At 35.9% G+C, this 23,235-nt stretch overlaps 1 long non-coding RNA gene across 1 annotated transcript in view; it reads left to right on the top strand.

Annotated features, from left to right (window-relative positions):
* The window catches only part of LOC145690171 (uncharacterized), a 315,735-nt gene extending 294,600 nt beyond the window's left edge, over positions 1 to 21,135 (top strand). Inside the window, exon 2 of the long non-coding RNA XR_014132177.1 lies at positions 20,550 to 21,135. This is a non-coding gene — a long non-coding RNA (uncharacterized LOC145690171). The remainder of the gene's footprint in view (positions 1 to 20,549) is intronic.
* Positions 21,136 to 23,235: the final 2,100 nt, after the last annotated feature.

Raw genomic sequence — 23,235 nt, 5'->3', positions numbered from 1 at the left:
CGGTGCTCGTCCAGGATACTAAGAACTGCATTGTTTACACTAGGAAGACCAAGGATTTTTTATTTATTTATTTATTTTATTTTATTATTATTTTTTTTGTTACATTAAACATCAAGGGGCGTGGGCCATATTGGTGTTCCTAGGGTTTATCTGGTCTTTGAAGTCATCTAGATTAGGTGGTTCGTGTGTATATGTACACTTCGGTCTGTACACTAGGTACGTCGGTTTCCTGCATAGTCGGTGCTTCTTGTTTTGTTCATCCTAATATGCACAGCTCGTGATCAAATGTGGCGCATTATGGCCAACTCCGTCTTTTCCGTATTTTTCGTGCTTATGTATTTTCTATTCTCTTTTGTTAGATTGTACCACTGATTATACACCCCATATCTTATGTTCTACATGACAGGTTGACACTGAATATTGCACTCACTTCATGTAGTGCTCTTTGCAAAACATATACTTTTTATTGTAGTTGGCAACACTGTTAACCCCACTGGTGGCCCTCATTTGTTCCCTATTGTGGCAAGTCTCTTTCTATACATCACTTGTCAGCATTGTATTTTGCTTTGCCCCCCCTTTTTTGCGGAATTTGCACCTTTCCCCCCTTGTCCACCTTCCTGTTGCCCGAACTTCCACCCCTTATATTTCTTGAACCTATTGCTATGGGCAGCTACTTTTTTGGAAATGAACATCTCTGTTACAGCTCTTTCAATTGGCATAGGCCACATCTTTCACTGCAACTATCATTTTCGGAAGGTTCCCTTGTAAGAACAAAATCCGAGAAAGATTGATTAAGTTTAAGTTCAGCGTCCTTTTCAACAGCGAGGCTAGACATGAAACGTAAACCTACAGCCGAATGTGGGATTCCTGAGAGCTTCAGGAAAATATTGACGATATAGGAACTATTTCAGATAGTTCTCTGAGCACTTGCTAATAGAAAGAGAAAATTTGAATGTGGTTCATCTGACATGTGAGTCGTATGAATGTTCAGAAAGTAAAAATCATACGCACTATAATGTTATTTAACACGACTTCATAGCTTGTTTTGCTTCTTACGCACACTAATGTGTCACTAAAGTCAGAAACTTATGCGAGTAACTTTCAGAGCTCAGGATTCCCTACAGAATCAAGAAATTGGGGCGCTTTTCGTGGGTAATCTTGCTTGAGTAGTGTAGCATTCTAGTATTGATTTAGTGGTAACATTCTAAAACCGCTTGTGAGATATATCCTCAAGTATTGCGTAAATGGAGTAACATCCTGGTATTGTTTGTGCAATGTAACATTCTTGTATTGCTTGAATAATGTATTATTTTTTTTTATAATTGCGTGAGCAATTTAATATTTTAGTACTGTCTTAAGGGTAGAAAGTTATAATGCTTGAATAGTGCAACATCCTATGGTCATAAAAAATTTTGCAGACAAAAGTAAATGTGTGTAAACTAAATAAATACATATAAAGTTAGTTAAATATTAAAATGAACAGATAATATATTAATTGTCAAGTTAATGAATATAAATAGCTACTTTGAATTTCCAATAATTGTTATAAATGATTTTTATTGTACAAAAACATACATTAGTTTTACATTGAATTGGTATATTCAATTGGTAGAATAAATTTTATTAACAGAAAGTGAATGTAAAAGAAATAAAATCTTTGAGTTTTACGTCCCACAGTTATGGCGGCAAGGCTAAAGGAGACGGTGATGATTAGAAATGAATGAAAAGGTGGAATGAATAGTGGGAGGAAACGGGAGAACCCCGAGGAAACCCACGCACACGGTGTTTGTCCACCACAAAGCTTATTTGGCGCAAGCTGTGGTCGAACCAAGGATCCCATGCACCAAAGGTGAACGCTCTACCACTGAACCACCGCGGCCACCAGAAAGTGAATGTGTTAACTATTGTGGTAGTATAGTGGGAAATATCTAAAGGTAGAATTCTATTGAATGTTGAATTAATAAGTTTAACTGTAAATAATCTTAATGTGCTTCTTCAACTTTAAAAATAATTGTTTGAATTCAATAACTAATTACAAAACAATATTGAAACACTTTCTAATTATTATCGATAAATAAACCTGATATTTTACATGTGCCTAACCAGGGCTGTCGCGCGGGCGGGGCGACCGGGGTGATCGCCCTGGGCGCAGCGACCACGAGGGGGGGGGGCGCCGAGACGACAAATCAATAAAATTCAGGGAATTCAGATTATGTTGTTAAATGATTTTTTTTAAATAATGTTAATTCAGATATTTTAATAATGATCAGGCCACCGCTAAGTAAAATTTATTTATTAATTTCATAAGAACAACACTACATTCTTAATGCCCAGTTATAGAGTCGTGTACATAATTATCTAGCATACACTATTATACATACACAAATATACGTCGTTTAATTATACAGAAATTATTGCCTGACAATTGTTTCGAACTTTTTTCGGACATTACTAAATACATCTACTACATGAAATCCAATTATTTCGTTATATTAAGCACAGATTCTCCACAGAGGAATCTTATGCAACATTTTAGATCTTACTTTTCTACAATAGAATGTCCAAGTGTTTGCTGTTGTAGTCTTATCTATTGGGGCACCTAAAAATACTTCTGAAATTAATTCTGGACAGCCAATTTAACCGTTCAATAATTTATGTAAGAACAGCAGATCAAACACTCATCTCCTTTTTTCTAATATTTGAAAATTAAAATTCATTACTATGTCTTCATAGGGGACATTGGGTATGCAAGCATTTTTAACAATTTAAACTGTATATTTTCTATTGCATCAGAGTATTTAGTAACATGTAATGTCCAAACAGTACAACAGTATTCTAATTTTGACCTCACATACGAAAAATATAACGTTATAAATGTTGATTCTTTGTAGAAATCCTGCCCTATCCTATAAATTAAACCTAGGTTTCTATATGCACTACTCGTTATTGCGTCAACGTGTTGAGCAAAGATTAATTTGCTATTAGAAATAACTCCTACGTCTTTGATAGTATTTGGGGTAGACAAGGAAGTGCCACTTATTATATAAGTAAAGTTAATTGGATTTTCTTTAGTCGTGAAAGATACAGATTTACATTTGGACACATTCAGGAGTAATTTATTCTTATCAGATCATATTTGAACTCTCTATAGATTCTGTTGAAGTTTCACTCAGTCAATTGAACTTACTTTGGAGTATAATCTGTGACTGTCGGCAAAAAGAAAAACTTACAAAGGAATATCACCAATAACAAGAAGAAACAACAGGTGACCTAGATTAGATCCTTGAGGGACTCCCGATAGAGTACTGAACTTGCAAATTACCGGTAAAGTAAAACATCGTCTAGGATTAGTCAACTGGAACTCTCCAGCCTTCTGTGAGGTTTTTTTTTTTAAATCTTGAAATTTAATATTTATATTGTTATTTGTGCATTCTATACTATTACTATGTTGATGTGTATCAAGTTCAAATTAAGCAAGAAAAACACTATTTCAATAATTCAAAAATCATGTTTTCATTAACTTTCGTTTTAAGTACAAAAGCCATTCACTTTTAAAAAATTGACATAATACCAACTTCTTTTGTCTTACATTATGATCTTACATTCCATATTTAAATCTAGGAGTACAGAATAAACTCTAGTTTTCTCATAACACACTGGGGAGGGGCGCTTTAGAATTCTCGCCCTGGGCGCTTACAACCCACGCGACAGCCCTATGACTAACCATCATCACGTAGATCAGGTGTTCTTTTTTCTTTCTTCCTTTAGTTTTGCTATCATACGACTAAAATTAATAGGGGCCTATACCATAAGTTGCACTTACCACCACCAAGCAATGGCTTGCTTATCACCAGTCGTACGCGTACCACTAGTTGAGAAATCATGAAGTAGAAGAAAACAGATGAATTTATTATTTCAAATTGCCATTTACAGTTAAAACTCTATTTGGAGTTTAATAAGGACAACAAACCAACTTCGTTCCTTGTAAAAGTTCAAGTCCATCTCTGCTGTAGTTGTACTTTGTTAGACTTTACTTCGTAACCTCTTCGTCAGAATTTACGAAGTTTCAACGAGATAATCGTTTGCTGAGCAGCGCCCTAGAGGTTACTATTGTTAATCTTTGTTCGTTGCCGAGTCACTCGTAGCTGTTTGCACTGTTCTTTTATACTTGATGTGAAAGTTCCATTTCTGGTTCATTACTTACTTTAATGACGTATTTTGAGAGAAACTTTACTTTCGTAGTTTTGACCTGAGATCTGCTCGCTTTCAGGTCACTAACTTTTCGTGCGTCTAATTTTGATGATTCACTTCCTCTAATTTGCTTTCCAAGAAGTCATATGTAAGAACATTACTTTTTTTTTTTTTTTTGTCTTCTGGTTGATCATCAGCAGAATGTATTTTCAGTTGCTTTTAAATGAAAAAAAAAAAATGAAAAAATGAAATCTTTGAGTTTTACGTCCCACGTTATGCCGGTTAGGCTAAAGGAGACGGTGATGATGAGTGATGAATGAAATGGTGGAATGAAGAAAGTGGGAGGAAACGGGAGAACCTCGAGAAAACCCACGCACACGGTGTTTGTCCACCACAAAGTTCACTTGGCGGGGGCTGGGTGCTTTTAAATGAGTATGATTATATGAGTATACTCACTCTTCATGTTCCCACAGCACTGCTATTGTGTGGTGTCATTCTTAGGAAGCACCTTACAATTTGGATGCAAGTGTGAAGTGTTTTGGTAGGAACTGATGTGATTGACATCCATATTAATCCCTTCCACTACGATTTATTTTCTGAATTTTGATAATTGAAGTATAAGTTAAGAAAGTGTATTATAGATGGTTTATCATTATATAACTTTCAAAACACCAATATAGTAACCCTACGTGATGCTACAATAGTTTAAATTTTATGACAAGTGTAGCTCGTCATTATGCGATTTGGCACCGGGAGGCCATGACAAGCTAGACTCGTCATTTCAGTGCAAAGGGTTAAGCTGTATGTCCACGACTCAACATCTCATATAGCCTTGATGCTAAATGGGACAGTAAATTCTAATTCAACAAAGCAAAATATTTTCATACAAAGATTTCATATAAACTAAAGGTTAACAGACATATTTTTAGTGTATGTGGTTTTGGGTTTGATTTTCAAGGCTGGAGGAAGCCTCAAAAGTATCAGCGGTAGAAACCACTGTGTGGTGATCACAAATTACCTAACTGTTAAAACCCATACCAGCTAGAAGTCTCCGTGGGTTCTAGTGACAGGAATGTGGCTTTATTCGTATTAAGTTTCAAAAATTTTTACGTTTACTAATCCAGTACGGAATCTGTTTATACGTAAAGAGAGACAAAGAAGATAATAATTGCTTGATATTAAAAGGCGTAATGTAAGAAAGAAAATTGTTGGAAAATTGAAAGAAAAATTTTTATTCCAGGACTGGGTGAGGTATGACAGAAAAAAATATGATGCTGAGGCCCGATCTTTCATATTGTTGAAATATATTCTTACTAAGCCTCAAACAGGATTGTATAATACTGGTCTCCTTTTTATAGAGTACCAAAATGTTATAATCATTTATCAACCAATATGGACATTTTTTTTTTCAAACTACCCAGTGTTTGAAAGACCAATTAAATGAGTTTTGGTGAAATAATATTACTTTTGCACTATTTGTTGATACTGTTTTCTTTCTTTCTTTTTTGTCTTGTTTTTTCCTGCATGTTAACATTTCCCTGTGTAAAATGGCAGAGTTATGCTGTATCTGAAAATTTCTTGAATAAATAAATAAATATTTATTGAGGGCCCCGGCAGGAATCCCTGCCCTCCTGCCCTGGCCAGTCCGGGCCTGCTAACCAGGTAATACAATACGGTATTTCAATTATCTTATTAGAAACATGGTTGCAGTAAGACCATAAATAAGAGTCAATGTCGGCGGTAAGACGGCAAACACTGAGAATGTTGCGACAATAGTCCTAATGTTTATCAGGCACATGTTCAAAACACTTTAAGCTTTGCGTGTGTCTTCTCCGTTTTTAATGTAATAGCACCTTTTGGATGAAATTGCTTTGTTGGATCTAGTACTTGCTTCCGAGTGTTGAACGGCATGATAAAAATGTGTTTAACTAGTCCATTAATATATCGAAGATTAGTACAAACTCTAGGTGCGTTCGCAGAATAGATGAAGTGGTTAAGAGTCCTGATTTCAAAGGTAATTCGCTCTTGTCACGGTCTCGTACATTTTTCCTCAGAAACGGGATTTTCCTTATATAGTGAGACCACCATGATCGGAAGTTAACGTTTTCACCACTGAATTCAATTACTGTGAACTTCTTATACTACTATTATGAATAATCAGCTCAGCTTGTGCATGGTGTAAAGACGATCAGGTTTATTAAGAGAGCATTTGACGATTGCAAAATTATGATCACAAGTGAGGAAGCTATGACCACGTACTAAGAAAAACTGTTCCACACACACACACTCTTTTCGCCTTATGCAGAGTCGTTTTGACGTATGATTAGCGTCGTACTAAGGGCCTGACTACTGCAGGAAACATATGTTAATCGAACTCTTTAGTATGGCATTAATCACGCGTCAGAACGAGTCTGCATAAGGCCCTTTATGTATATTAAGGCCAATAAAGACTTATTAATATAGAGAGTTTTGTTTTGACTAGGACAGTTGTCAGAATACTCATGCAGTTCGTCGAAGTACTGTGATGCTAACTGTAGGTAGTATAACAAGATCAAACATACCGCATCGACCCTTCATTTCCTCATTTCATTGTAGATATATATTGTTACTTTATTTGTTTTAATATTGTAAATACAAAATACATTCACAGTAAGCTGTCGCAAATAGAAAAGTAGCTGCACAATTATTTTTGGCACACATACATTTTGCATAAAATCTATAGCAATTAATTCAACATTTTTGTCTTACTTTGCAGCAGGCCCACAACCAGCCACAGAGGTTTGGGGGGCCAGGAATATGTTAGGGGGGCCAAGTCATTAAACATACTCTTACCAATAGCTAAATTGTGTTTTTTTGTATTAATAATAGCAATTTGTGTTAAGGTCTGAAGGGGCCATGAAAAGTTTTGAGGGACAGGCCCCCTAGCCCCCTCTAGTTGCGGGCCTGCTTTGCAGCCTCTTGCTTCAAAGCTGTTGAACTTAATAGATGGTCTCTTGTGAACTATGTATTGTGCTACAGCTGTACAATTTCTCGTCTCAATCAATATGGGAGGTAGTATTTTAATTATAAATTCTACACAAGTGCAACAACAGTCTACTCACGGTTGCTCAAATCTATGGTTAAAATACTCTTTAAAATGTCTGTAAAATGTAGTATAACGTACTTTGTAATCATGGTGTTTCTGCTGAAACATACGTATATTACCTTGGTTGGCAACTCAGGGTCAAGGATCTTTATCTTCTCTGTACAGTGTCTACTTTGCAACGAGTAACTCTGAATGTGGCATCTTAATGTTGATTCGGTCGGCAACAGAAATGACATTATTTGTATGAAACTCTCTGAGCTACTGCACGGGTTTGCCTAGTGCCTTTAAATATCCTATATACCTGATACATTCCTCAACCACGGAGTGCATAGAAAGGAAAGCTTCAAAACATAGCAATCATCACATGATTTCAGGGTGAAAGGACGTGTGTGTGGAGTTAATCCCTTGTAATTGCAAACACTGTATGTGTCTCTACTCTTAATTCAATCGCTGGTATCGGAATGTACATCCTTCTACCACAAATCAAAGGGTCTACCCCAAATAAACGACATTCATCAAAAAAAGTAAAAATCAGAAAAAAGGCATTTACGCCCTTTTAACATCAATCGATTCCCTCAATTCAAGTGTAACCAAAATAACTATCTCTTTCCCAAGTGTTTCAGGTTTTTCTCGTATAATCGTCTTATTCTAATAAATCGAAAAACTGAAATGTTTGAGTTTTACGTCCCACGGTTATGCCGGTTAGGCTAAAGGAGACGGTGATGATGAGTAATGAATGAAATGGTGGAATAAAGAAAGTGGGAGAAAACGGGAGAACCCCGAGAAAACCCACGCACACGGTGTTTGTCCACCACAAAGTTCACTTGGCGGGGGCTGGAATCGAACCCAGGACCCCAAGCACCAGAGGGGAACGCTCTACCACTGAGCCACCGCGGCCCACTTCTAATAAATCAGTTGATTCCTTCAGAAATCACAAAATAAAGTATTTTATAAGAGATATTAATAGATGAATTAGCTGTAAATTAGACAAAAAATTTAATCACAGTCCAGCAAATAAACTGGTGAAAACTTTCCCAATCAGAGACAAGTCGATTACAGAATGTATGGTTTTAATAAGGGAAAGTTACAAACTTGTAACAAACAGTTTAGCATAATCACCGTTGAGTAGAAATGAAATTCCAAAATCCACCACAATGTTCATTCAGTCGGACATAAAAGGAAAATAATGTTGTAAGTTTTATGTTATGGCATACTGTTCTGAACAATACAATTAAAAAGCTTAATTTGATATTTCAGAAAATGAAAACATAAAATCTTTAATGTCTCGCGGCTGCACCAGTATACAGGGTGTTTCAAAACAACACCGATAACATTTGGGAGGTGATTTTTGACACTAGTGTTGCCACGAGATGAGACAATATTTCAGGTTGCCTCGTCTCGTTTCGTAAAGATATGCTTGTCTCTCCTCGTATCTCGTCTCGAAGGTACGAGAAATGTCTCATCTGGTGCAATACTAGAGCGGCTAAAGCCCACAAAAAAAAAAAAAAACAGAGATGTTATGCCAAATGGTTAAAATTACAACATTTAATGAACTTCGGCTTGCTTAACAGAGCACAACATACAACAAGACTACAATCTTCCAACAATAACTGCTTAATTTCGACTAAACCAGTAATGAATTACTACGACAAGCAGGGGCGGATCTACAAGGTAAAAGCTGGGAGGGGCAACCAGAGCCCAGACTATCATAGATATATCATGAGTTTACTATAAACTTTCAAAATAATTAAATAATAGTTTCAGTTATTTTTGCCACTCAAAAAATCAGGGGGTCTAGGCTACCCCGGCCCCGGGCTAGATCCTCCTCTGACGACAGGAATATTTATCAATACTGTCGGTACAGTAGAAAAGCAAGCCATTCTCAAATATTCTGAAATCCTCTTTTCTCAGAACGTCTGCGCCACTTCAACAAATAAGGAGGCCTATATGACTTTCCGATTTCAAAAATGGCTTCTTTTCGAATAATATCAGAAAACAATAAAAAAAACTAAATTTTATTGTGAAACGAGCATTCTTTCAAAACTCAGTACCGAAAAAGGTTGACGTTTCTGTCTTTGTTCGTAACGAGAAAGATCATGAAACACTGGTTAGTTATTGATAACACTGCAATTAAGAGAACTTGTACTTTTATAACAGGATTTTTATACATAGATATCCCCTCCATTCCCCGGAATCAAATCTTCTGAAACGCTGATCTCAATGAATGCTTTAACATTGTACTTGAATCTGGAGCACTATCACTTGAATCGATTGAAAAATGGAAATAAAAGCTGTTTATGAGGATCGTTAAAAAAAATAATGACTTTAGGTATTCCCTACACTTTGTAGGATAGTCCTGATTTGAAATAATAAACGCTGGTATACATTTCGAACGTAAATAATTTATTCAAAATTAATAAATTTTTAAACAAATCCAAAAACCGAGTTTACGTTTTTGACACGAGACAAGATATCTCGTCTTGTCTCGAAAACGAAATGAGACAAGTAGTCTGTCTCGTCTCGTGTCTCGACTCAAAGGATTCTGTCAGGTCTCGTGGCAACACTACTTGACATCTAGATAAGACGAAAAGTATAGATCAACCTGGGTGCACAAATGCTTCCTTTCGTAGTTATAGGCTGCCGAAAACATGAAAAAATGAAGTTCAAAGATCCATAGCTGCAAACCGATGAGACCAACCGTAGTCGGGCCAAGACTTCACTTAGGAACTAATATGTGCGCTATCCAAAAATACATGTTTCAGAATCCTAAGATACTCAGCAACAATTTTTGTAGAGGCAATTTGGCTACGGGCATATCATTTCAAGTAATCACCAACTACGAGTATACTAATATATAAAATGTTAATAGTTGATTATACACAGAGAAAAAAGTATGTGGCGTGTGTCAAAACGTAGATTACATGCGTAAAACCTGTAGGTTTTGAACTTGAACATGCTGGAGCAAAGGTATAACGGAAAACTTATGTTTCATACTATTGTCCATATAAGTGTTCCATCTATACGTACTTTCCGTATGACTGTATATAGGCGGTAATGATCTCATATGCAGATGGACGTATTTAACATATACCTGACATATGTAACATACGTATACGTATGTAATATACGGACAGATGTCAGACATCCTGCAGCTGAATGATATAACATGTAACCGAGGAAAAGGCAGTACGTATATATCATACGGATAATGTATGCTCCGTACAGATTTCCGCAGTAAACATACGGATTCCATATATTTGTTCAATATACCGCTGTCCGGATAACGGATTTTTCTCAGTGTATGCTTTCTATGTCTTTTATAAGTAGATAATGTTTGATATAATATTTAGCAAGACTTCCTCAATCTTTGTTTTCTTTGTAAAATATGTTTCTTAGCCATCTAGAGGATTCTTCTTTCTTGTTTTCTAGATATAAAAATCCTTTGTTTTTAAGGAAAATAATACTGTATGTGATAATATTTTTAATTATTATATCTTATTAAACATGTTTTTTGATTTGATGATTTACGATTAAATTAAATGAACAAATAATAAAAGACAAATTATGTAAAATTGTTTTTTAAAATTCATACAACACTAAATCCACACGATCCTTTAGCCATCTTGTAGCCTCAAGCTCCTTACAAAATCTCACCCGAAACTAAGTACATAAAAACATGGATCCATTATTTTGTTGCTCAACAACATCCTCCATACTTTTCTTAGGAAGAGAAAGTAGGGGCGTCTACTAAACAGGAAGAAGAAACAAAATATTATTATGAAGGCAATTTGTTTTTAATAGAACGGAGAATAAAGGTTTTCATGCATACTTTTAGATCATTATACAAAATCCAAAAATAAACCAAAGTGCTTTTCTTTATTTCAATCAATTCTCCTCCTTCGCACATCCTCTTTCTCCCTAAAGACATTAGTAAACATCCTCTGAAGGAAACAAAAAGAAGAAGAAGAAAACATTGGAGCAGAAATATTGAATGGCATCTCTGAACGGCGTTGTCAAGCAGATGCAAATGGTAATTGACAAGTGGTGTCAGGCCGAAGTACTTCCTCTGACCTTTCACCACCTCGCGATCGACAACTCCCATCATATTCATAGCAATTGTGCATGATTAGGGAGAGAGAGAGAGAAGAGTAGCTGGATTTCTGTATCCTTCCTCTATTCTCGCTGCTACCCTCAAATACCTGTACGCGTCTCTATCCTTTCCATGCTGGTTCAATCGATAACGTCTACGTACGAGCGTGCAGATCAGGATGTTCCACTGAATCTACAATAAATATAGTTTATATCGCTTCAGTTCCAAGCAGAAGACTCATCTGTATTGTGTACTCACAAATACGTGGGTTAGAATCTAAAAGTGTTTCTTTATAGACCCCACTGGATGAAAAACAGTTTAATTGTGTTCAATCTATATATTAAAATGCTACGTTTATATGTTTGTCTCCAAAGTTTATATGTTCGTCTCCAATCTTTTCGACAATGAGATCTCAAAAACCACAAGTGCTTGAAATATGCCGTTTTCACTTTTCGATTCCAAATTTTGTGTAGATTTTCCAGTTCTAATTGAATATTTAAGAGAAACATAGCTGTTATTTTTTAAATACATTTTAGGGATACACTGGAAGTATTGAAATTTTAGAAAGTATCATATTCTACGAGTTATTTATTCCAACACCACACATTTGTACATGGAGTTTATATATCTCTCTGGTGTTTGTTTCATGGCCAAATAAGAATGAAAAACGAAGAACTGTTTCTCTAGTCTAAGATGAATCTTTATTGTTTGGAGTATTTTGTTCAATGAACACCATATATCACTGACCTTATAATTTATTATGTGTGTGTAATGTATTAGCTTATTACATACTGCATGCAAGAAGAAATAAAACATCATACATGAATTAGAAACTCCAACCGGAAGTAGGCTCGAATCTTGCAAACGGTGCGAAATATTGAAAAAATCTACCCGCCGACTTTTATCAAGACGTACTTCACTTGTGTCTGTAAAGGGCAGTGGTATTATTCTAAGTTTTTAACAACTGGTTCTCTTTCAATAATTATATATATATATATATATATATATATATATATATATATATATATATATATATATATATATATATATATATATATATATATATATATATATATATATTATTGATATAGATATATAGATATAGATATAGATAGATAGATAGAGAGAGAGAGAGAGAGAGAGAGTAGAACCATACAAGGCAGACAAAAGTAAATTTTTTTACTGGATACCACAAGTGACAAGTAGAGACCCACACTGCATCCTAATACAAGGTGGTGTCACGAAATTAGGTAGCAATTATCCAAGAAACGAATTATCCAAGATAGTTGTCGAAGAGTATTAGGAAGACCATAATCCAGCGATAGGCTGACAATTTCTGATAATGGTATACGAGGTGTTTTAAATATAATAACCCTCGCCACTACACTCATGTGAACTCAGTCCTCACTGTTGATATCTAAGCATTTGAGAAATAAAAGCTTATACCTTGTTCTGAGAGATCCTATGTTTAACCCTATAGCTGTAATAATTTCTAAAAACAAAGATAGTTAAACTAAAATTTACTGTTCATGAGTATGACTGGGCAAAATTTATTGTTATGTCTGGGTATAAGAAACAGTTCTGTGAACTCGAAATATTTTAACAACCGGTTCTGGCAAAGCGATGCGAACCGGCTGAATAGCACCACTGGTAGAGTTACATGTACAGATGGGAGGAATGACAACGAGATTCATGGTTATATGTGAATGATGCACTGTGTAGAGAGTGTAGGTTCAGCTAGTTTATTTTTGAAACTTTTAACTACGGTTTGTCAGCAAATAATGAAATATTGTTTTACCAACAGTGACATCTCAGGAGAGACATGGCTGAAACTATGTTTTGTTTTTTAGTGTTTCGAAAGAGAAGTTCTACATAATAATGAATATTATCTCGGTGTTCTATGACTGCATACACAATTCTAAATATTCTTCCTTTATTATTCGTAGAAATTATACAAGTCATATTAAGGGATTCTATAAAAGGTTTCTTAATGGACAGAAATTCCAAATGATTCTTTGGATAAATCCTTAACAAGATAAGCCCTAATATAGGCAAAAAACACCATATTATTTGACAAATTTTCCAGTGAACAAGGGATTCAAATGCTATTTTAAGCAAGAAAATCTCCCAATGGACGGAATTCTCTAGTAATTTTTGAGAACTCCACATTAGACAAATGCTGAAATGGATATAGAAACACCAAATGACCTTGTTGTGGCAGTTTCTTACAGACAAAACTCTGATTGGTATAATCCTCTATACAGACAGAAACCATTCACAGCTTTTAAAATAAATGCCCCAGTAACCAAAAAGGTGTAGGAACACATACAACTTCTTAGAAGTTTTGACCCTTGAAGAATTGGTCCAAGACCTTTCTGATCAAATCTTAATTAAATAGAATTCTAAAAGACGTTTATGACAAATTTGTCCATGCACAAACTTAAGTAAACAACATTTGTGTTTGAGTTTTGTGTTCAATGGACATTTATTCATTTACAACTTGTCCTGGTACTATAGTCGTTTACGAGGTTTAAGAGGTACATCGTTGCATACCTTTCTAACAGCGCAGACAGTAGACCCAATAGTGGGAAACGGTTGACTAGCCGACTACCAACGTAACGAAAGATGTAAAATACGATTGGGAGTGCGAGTGTTCTTTGGAGTGTTCTTTGGTCCATCTTTGACTTCACCAATAAAACAACCGGCATATATACCTATTATAGAACACAAATAAGAGGTCAAAGACGATACTATGCTATGGTAACATAAGTTACCATAAATTCTAAAAGGGTTAAACTACGTTTAGCCAACGAATTCTTCAACTTTATTTTCAACCATGCCGAACTTACCCTACAAATTTCCAACCATCCCGACCATTAGCCTTTCAATTTTCAATCATCCAGACCACTAGCCTACCAATTCCCAACCAACCCGACCATTAGCCTACCAATTCCCAACCATCCCGACCATTAGCCTACCAATTCCCAATCGTCCCTATCATTAGCTTACCAATTTCCCAAGATGCCGACCATACCCTACCAATTTCCAAATATCCCGATCATTAGCTCAATAGAGTCTACCAAGTATGTTGAAAGGGAATCTCCATTCTCTTAATTTCTTTCTAAAAATCCGCTTTTTAGAGAAACCTTTAGCTTGAGGACTCGCATGGAACTGAATGGTCTGTAACATTTTTAATGGAAATTAAATTACCAGAATGGATCTTGATGTGATTGAGATGAATCACCCACTCTACGAACGTCCATTGATGGCCAGTTAATCCCCAAAAATAAGATACGAAAGTTAATGATTTTTTAAAATCATTGCAGTGAGAATAAATTGATCCGACCGTTAGCCTACCAATTCCCAACCATCTCGACCATTAGCCTACCAATTCCCAATCGTCCCTATCATTAGCTTACCAATTTCCCAAGATGCCGACCATACCCTACCAATTTCCAACCATCCCGATCATTAGCTTAATAGAGTCTACCAAGTATGTTGAAAGGGAATCTCCATTCTCTTAATTTCTTTCCAAAAATCCGCTTTTTAGAGAAACCTTTAGCTTGAGGACTCGCATGGAACTGAATGGTCTGTAACATTTTTAATGGAAATTAAATTACCAGAATGGATCTTGATGTGATTGAGATGAATCACCCACTCTACGAACGTCCATTGATGACCAGTTAATCCCCAAAAATAACATACGAAAGTTAATGATTTTTTAAAATCATTGCAGTGAGAATAAATTGATCCGACCATTAGCCTACCAATTCCCAACCAACCCGACCATTAGCCTACCAATTCCCAATCGTCCCTATCATTAGCTTACCAATTTCCCAAGATGCCGACCATACCCTACCAATTTCCAAATATCCCGATCATTAGCTTAATAGAGTCTACCAAGTATGTTGAAAGGGAACCTCCATTCTCTTAATTTCTTTCTAAAAATCCGCTTTTTAGAGAAACCTTTAGCTTGAGGACTCGCATGGAACTGAATGGTCTGTAACATTTTTAATGGAAATTAAATTACCAGAATGGATCTTGATGTGATTGAGATGAATCACCCACTCTACGAACGTCCATTGATGGCCAGTTAATCCCCAAAAATAAGATACGAAAGTTAATGATTTTTTTTAAAATCATTGCAGTGAGAATAAATTGATCCTGTTAAAAGCAATGGTAAAATAATGTTATAAACATTATAACAAAGGAAAAATAGTAGGCCTATATTAAAACCGATAATAAATACTTTGTATTGTAATGACATATAAAACAAAAATGTAGAAGACAAACCTTTCAAATCCTAACTACAGCGATTTCAGAAACATGATTCTGAAAAGAATTAAACGCTACGAAGAAAACACACAGCTATAATACAGATGAAAGATAGGTGATTTATCTTAATTCAGGTTAATATATATAAATGATAGTCACTATGTTTGTGACTTAATAACTATTGAACCACCCACCGATCTCGGCCAACACTTCAACATAGGTGAGGTTCGGGCCTGAAATGGATTTTATCATTTCACTATGAGGGTGCAACTTAGAGGAAGGGTATATATATACAGTGGTGCTATGTTATTTTTTTAACAACCGGTTCTCTCTCTGTCTGTCTCTCTCTCTCTCTCTCTCTCTCTCTCTCTCTCTCTCTCGACCGAGAGAAACAGAGAGATAATAGACGGATAAGTAGATAGATAGATATAGAATAATTCTCTTGTGATATAGAGCGACCTACACAGGATACAAATGGTGTGACGAAATTATGTTGCACTTCGAATATCTTGGAAACGAATAATCTAAGATAAAACATAATCAAAACATAATTTGGTTTGTTGTCAAAACAAACGTGGTTGTCAAAACATAATTTATACGGTTTACCCAACATTGTTAGGGTCGTCAAGTCTAGGAGGCTTAGATGGGCAGATCATGTAACTAGAATGGAAGAAAGTAGAAACGCTTTCAAAGTCTTGACTGGAAAATCAATCGGAAAACGACCATTAGGAAGACCTAGGCGCAGATGGGATCACAATATTAAGATGGATCTCGCAGAGATTGGAATACAAAGTAGAAACTGGATGCAGTTAGCTAAGGATAGAAGTCAGTGGAGAGCTTTTGTGAACGCGGCATTGAACCTCCGGGTTCCATAGGCCATAGAGTTATATAGTTAGTTTAGTTAGATGGTTGTCAAAAAGTAATTTAAAGATTTTCATCCAGCAATGGGTCGACAATTATTAATAATGGTATATATGAGTTTCAAATATAAATAACCCTCACTGCTTCAATGATCCCAGTTCTCATTCTTGATATCTGAGAGATCGCACTTAACAGTGTAGCTGTAAGAATTTCTAAGAATAAAGACACTTAAAATAAAATTTACCGTTCCCCTCGCCCTCCATTAATCTTCTCGTATGTACAGAGCAAAGTAATGTTCTTCAAATAAGTAAATTGTTTTTGGCTATGAAAAATTTGTATTCTACAAGCTTCCAACTGAAATTTGCAATGCACACACTTGCTATGCTAATAGAAATATAAAAGATATAGAAACCTTCTCTGTATGGTTTATTTTCGATTGCCGAAAATAGGTTCTGCTACGTGAAGTTGCCGCCGCCCATTTTGTTTTTGGTATAAATTGTTTATAAATCCTGAACAAACGAAAATTTTATGAGAACAATCGTAAACAAACGATCTGCATGGTTTAATTTTCAAATTCTGAAAATAGGTTCTGCCAGGTTTAAACACATACTTTGCTTGGCTTCTTTCTTTCACGCTTGGCTTGGTCATATGTGTGTTTGTATATGTGTGTATGTCGGTTTATCTCGGTATGACAAACGGTTCTGCGAACTCGAAATATTTTAACAACCGGTTCGTCCGAACCGGTGCGAACCGGCTGAATAGCACCACAGTATATATTACTGTCGAATCCATAGTTTTCTTGGTCGCGCAGATGAAAAGTGACACTTTCGTTGGCGTTTAAATCCAAATTTAGCCAACAATAGCAATATTTAATTTTTATAACAAAATTTCTATCAGAGAGTGCTTCAGTAATAGTAAAAAGTAACTAGCGAACGGAATATATTACTAATTTTCCTTATTTTAACCCAGCGAAGCGGGTAATTGACTCTAAGATTAATATTTGTAAAAGAAAATCAAATAGTAGTATTGATAACATTTTAATAATTGGTTTCAGCGCAAACATTACGGAAATTGGTAGTATGAAATGTGTTAGGACAAAAATAGGAACGTCTTTCGTTCGTCACTATCGTTTGTGTCTACCCTTGTCCGAAGATATCAAAACTAAGGTCCCTCTTTTTTACCTGTAATCCTTATACTCTTCAACTAATTAGTTTCTCTCTAGCGTTTTAATATTTTGATAGCATTCTTTTTAATTTCTTTAACATAATTTGTCTTAGCTTTGATATATGGTACTTCATACTACATTACTTTTTCAATTTGTATATTTTATAAACAAGGTGGATATACCCTCGTATATGTTTTAGAGTCAGCGTGAAAGAAAATAACTTAGATTCACTTTTCAATATAAGTCTAAACTTCTTTATCTCTTATAAACTTTGATACTTCTAAATTAGTGAAGCGAGTCAAAAATTATCTACGCTTTTCGTTCTACAATTTGTTTGTATATAGGCAGAAGTTTAACATGAACATCGTTCGTCTACATAGTCACTTCCCTTGTCAGTGCATTTATTTCAGAGGTCCACAAAGTTACGTATTTCTTCCAAGAAGGTTTCCGGTTGATCGCGAAGCCAAAACCACCGCTCGTGCGTCGTACTCATCCTGCGACTTGTAAGCTTCTCGATCTACGAGCAAAGTCATCTTCTCGACCTGATAAAGTAACGTTCCCGTATTGTGATGAAAGTTTACAGTAATTTCAGCCCTTTTTACACTCTCTAACCACAGAAATCGGATAACTCATTGCTCCTCCTTGTTGGAAACTGTAGCGGAGTGGACATGCTTACATTCTGGACTAAGGCTATTTATTCAAAAAAAAAAAAAAAAAAAAAAAAGGGGGGGGTAAATCGCGACTGGATTTTTTGCGAGATAGCATCAGTAAAACATATTTCAATAGATTTCATCTTCTTTTTAAAATGTTTATCTCAAATACTAATTTCAATAGACACATAGGCCTACATGCAGAAAGACAGTGCGAAAGTCTACTTGCAGGGTTCTTGCGCACCCCCTACCCACCCCACTGTTTAAAAACTGTTTATTAAACTTAGCCGGACTTCAGGTTGATACTTACCGGAAATTACAATGAAAAGCCGTCTCAAATGCCTCCATATGTTTCTACAGAAATTGTGCGCAGACCGATGACGTTTAAAGGTTCATTGCTTATCTCTGACATTATATATATATATATATATATATATATATATATATATATATATATATATATATATATATATATATGGGAAAAGGGGGTAATCATACGCGTTTTTTTATAATTGCTCAGAACAGCAATGAGAGCACTATGGGATCTAATGAATAGTGCTGTACATACCTACGAGTATTTATTATGAAATAACTCGGAACTATTGCGTAATTACTCTCCGCTATAAGATAGCAGACGGAAATTCGAAACCTTACACTGCGTGCAATTACTTTGCAGTTGAGGGTAATAGCACGCAACAGTTGAGTTCTTAGTTAAATTCTTTTTTAAACTTCCATATGATGATATTCCCTAAACGTATTTGCTTTCTTCGCTCTTTTTATTGCAGAAGAGCCTTACGACGCATTGCTGTTAGAATTTCTGAGCTTTGGTGCTTTCCCTTCTGCTTCACTGACGATGGTTTTTGCCTAGGAATTGAAGAATTGCTGTTAATACGAGCGTTCTCGTAGGACTATTGTGGAGAACTTTTCGGAATTGGTTACTTCCCTTGATGGTCCACGTCACTAAATATTTGTTTCGTCGAGTCCATTGCATCATGAGAAAGGTCTACTTCCATATTCTCCTCAGTCTGAGTACAGCACTGATCACTTGCTGCAAAATCAGCATCTATAAAAACTCCTGGATTCATGGGGAACGTACCACACTTTTCAAAGCCTGATGAGGCATTTTTAATCACACGCACTCTTGTGTTCATGCGTGCTATTACTCCAAATCAGACCATCTTAATTTTTTTTGTTATTGACTAGCATGCGTAAGCATTATAACAAAATACTAACCCTATATTTATTCTAAATTGACTTTTCATACATATTGACTAGAAAAATACTTACCCCAGAAATAAGTTTGAACTTAAGCACTAAAGAAAACTGGTGAAATTTTTGAAGAAAAATAAAGATTTTCAATATATGATCATACTCCGTAGTACGTTCTCTGCAGCGCTCTCCCATTCAAGTGAGGTTCGTTAGACACGTTGTTGGTAAGGTTGAACACCATGCAGGCCTTCTCCTTCTTCTGGTTCTTTGTAAACAGGGATGCGTGCAATTATACACAGCGTGCCATTACCCCGTTTTCCCCTATCGTGTTATAGTTTATGAAATTTCCAACAACTTTTATTCGAGCACGTTTTTCATATTTCTACTCTGTTAAGTTGTATGAGGCAATGGAAAGAATATGTCCCCTCGACCCCAATTTTTCACTTTATTCTAAAGTCATGCAAAACTTGTAACTCGGAGAAAAATGATAATAACTTGTTACATTGCCTACAATATTAGAAGTATACTAAAGAAAGAATGATCCTTCTACGTTAATTACTTTAGAAGTTATGTGGCATAAACTAAGCGCATGTGAGAAATCCAAGATGGCAGACTATTTATTCAAAATGGCGGAAAACCCGCAACTGGATTTTTTGGGATTTTCTGAAGGTTAATGAAGAAGAGATCACGAACAAATTCCAGAATGTCCCATCTTTTTATTCTAAATGTCTAGGTTTGGCCCGTTTTTGATGTAATTTGACTGGACTACGTAAGGCAAATGACGTGGTCAGGATCATTTTCACACAAGTGACCGCAGTTTTACTAACGTCAAGCACGCATGTCCAGCCATGGGAAGCAGTGTGACAACCTTGAGGATGTGCTATGACTAAAATGTAGATAATTTTTGACTCACCCTTGTATATAATGTAGTTACTTTTTATTGTTATTACTTTATTGTTTTATTGTTATGTCTTCCTGTTCTACAAAATAATTTAACTATTTTCTTTTGTTTTATTTTTGCAGGGATATGGAAAAGCTGATCATGAACTTACTGTCGAAATTCTGAAGAAGCATTACCCAGATTATGAGATCAAATGGTCCGAAGAAGGCTATTAGAATATCAATTTTGTCCCTTTTATTTTACTGCTTTCGTTTGAAGATGAACCAATCTAAAGAGCGCCTTTGAATGCATAAGAACATGAAAAACTATCTTTATGATCGCATCCTTGCAGGTCAAATGAAATTTTATTGATAGAGTTTGTTGCTTTCATAATCCTGTTGCTTGTCTTTCTCAACTCATATCTTCGCATTATAACGACTTCTCTTATAGTTTCAGAACTTCTTTCTCTCTCGTAAATGTTTTCATAAGTCTATCCACAAATATGTAGTTTGTTAGTTTGTTTATCTCTGTATCATTCTTTGCTAATAAATTTCCAGGTCTCATATCATTTTAAAAATAATGTGTATTATTAAATATTAACTCAGCCTATGTATGTATTAATTATATATTTACAGTGTTGTTCAAGTGTGCTTTACCAGTTCTCTCTTTTAAAAACCCTGTACTCTCTTCTGTAAAAAGAAGCAAATAAACGTGAATCATCTTTCTTTACTATCTTAGTTTCAATCCAAAGCCAAAGTGCAGTGTGTTTGTAAAGTAATTTAACACATATAAACGCAATTATACACTCACCAAACAAAACATTATAACCCCACGTATTATCTGGTATGTCTACCTTTGGCTCACAGAACATCAGCAATGCAGTTTGGCATGAAAGCAATGAGGTTCTGGTGAATGGCTGAAGGCATGGCGCATCGCATCTACTCACACAACCCACTTAATTCTTGTAAATTCTACAGAAGGAGGAAGATATCTGACATTCAATGACATCCTAAAGATGTTCAGTTGGATTAAGATCTGGTGAGTTTGGGAGCCAGTGCAGCAATTGAAATTCACTACTATTCTTCTCGAACCCTTGCAGCACAACGTTGACCTTGTGATAAGGAGAGTTGTCCTGCTGAAAGATGCAATTATCAGCTGAAAACATTGCCGGCATGACTGGGTGTACATGATCATTAATGATCTGTCGATAGCTAGAAGCCGTCATGGTGTCCTTCACATGCATTACTCAACCAAAGGATAACCATGTGACGGTTCCCCAAATCATGATAGAAGCACCACTGGCTTGTCGTCTTTGTACCGTGCACGTCTCGAATAGCTGTTGCCTTGGAAGACGATAGATTCTGACCCGGACATTGATATGATAAAGGAAGTATCGTGATTCATCAACCATGCAACGTTGTTTCATTGCACTGCAGTTCAATGACGATGGGCGCGTGAACATTTAAGGCTCCGTCATACAAGCGAGAAAACTTAAAACCGAGGAACAGGGGTAAAAAGGGCGTGATTTTTTAGATGTTATTTGCGTGGCTTTTACCACTGACGTAGCACATACGTCACGAGATTGACAGATTCTCTCAAGCCAAAATCCCTTGCACCGCCGCAATGGTCAGAATCCGAGTCAGGAAATAGTCCGTACATTCTACACGTTGAAGCCAACGGCTCAGCTGACGCGAAAGTCTTGGACTTGGGGGTGAAACAAACTATTCTGTGTAGGGCGAGTGCTGCGGAGTAGTGTGGACGAGAATCCGTGAAATCCCGGCGAAGACCTCTTTTGTCCTGTGTGCTCGCATATATCTGCTTCGAAATGCAACGGGCAGGGGAGGGAGAAGTTGACACTTGCTTGCAGGGGGTAATGCTGAAAACCTGTTTGGCTCGAACATAGAAGCATCAAGTGCCCACCAGCCAACAAATCCATCCATACGACACGATTGCCGTGGCGCATAGAAGAGCCAGTTCGAATTGTTCAAAGTATGCGAAGAAAAAAGAAGGGTGAGGGCAGCCCCCTGCAAGATAATACCGAAGACTTTCTGACGACTCATAATCAACATTCTCCGTAGCAGAATGGTAGATAATTTAATTATAACTAGGGCAAGTGTGTATATATATATATATACAGTGGCGGATCTAAGGGGGGAGCTATAGGGGCTATAGCCCCCCCCCCTTGACGCTCAGGTATACACTGGATAAAATGGGCTTCAATCCTGCTTTACACTGGATAAAACGGCAAAATGTGGTTTAGCCCCTCCCTTGATCATATTCTGGATCCGCCCCTGTATATATATATATATATGTCGGGAACAAAACAAAATACATTAGCTGTCCATATAATAGAAAAATAACGCTCTTGACTTTCATCGTAAAAGTATTTTTGGCATTCTTGCTGTTTGCCTTTTTAGAACTTTTCTGCACATTTTTCGCGCTTTTCAGTTTATTATTATTATTATTATTATTATTATTATTATTATTAAGAAGAAGAAGAAGAAGAACGCGACTACAGTTTCCCTATTGTTTTTCCACAAGTCGATATAACATTCGCACTATATAAAAACTGCACTACAGTTCAACAATGACCTCTCGTGTGAACCTATAATTTTGTTTCGCTGTATCAAACATATCATAAAAGTATTGCGTAGGTATAATTTTACGTTGCAAGGAGACGTACTTTAATTCAAACTTATTTTGACGTACTTTAATTCAAATATTTGTAATAAATTTCAGCTAAGGTACAGTGAAAATAGCATATTTTAGAATAATATTTGACGTCATAATATATTTTAAGGCTCTTTCAGTGCATTTTCCACGTTTATG

The sequence above is a fragment of the Thermobia domestica genome, chromosome 7 (genome assembly GCF_964235325.1).
Source record: "Thermobia domestica chromosome 7, izTheDome1.hap1.1, whole genome shotgun sequence".
In the NCBI taxonomy this organism is placed as follows: domain Eukaryota; kingdom Metazoa; phylum Arthropoda; class Insecta; order Zygentoma; family Lepismatidae; genus Thermobia; species Thermobia domestica.
This window is presented reverse-complemented; position numbering and strand designations above follow the sequence as displayed.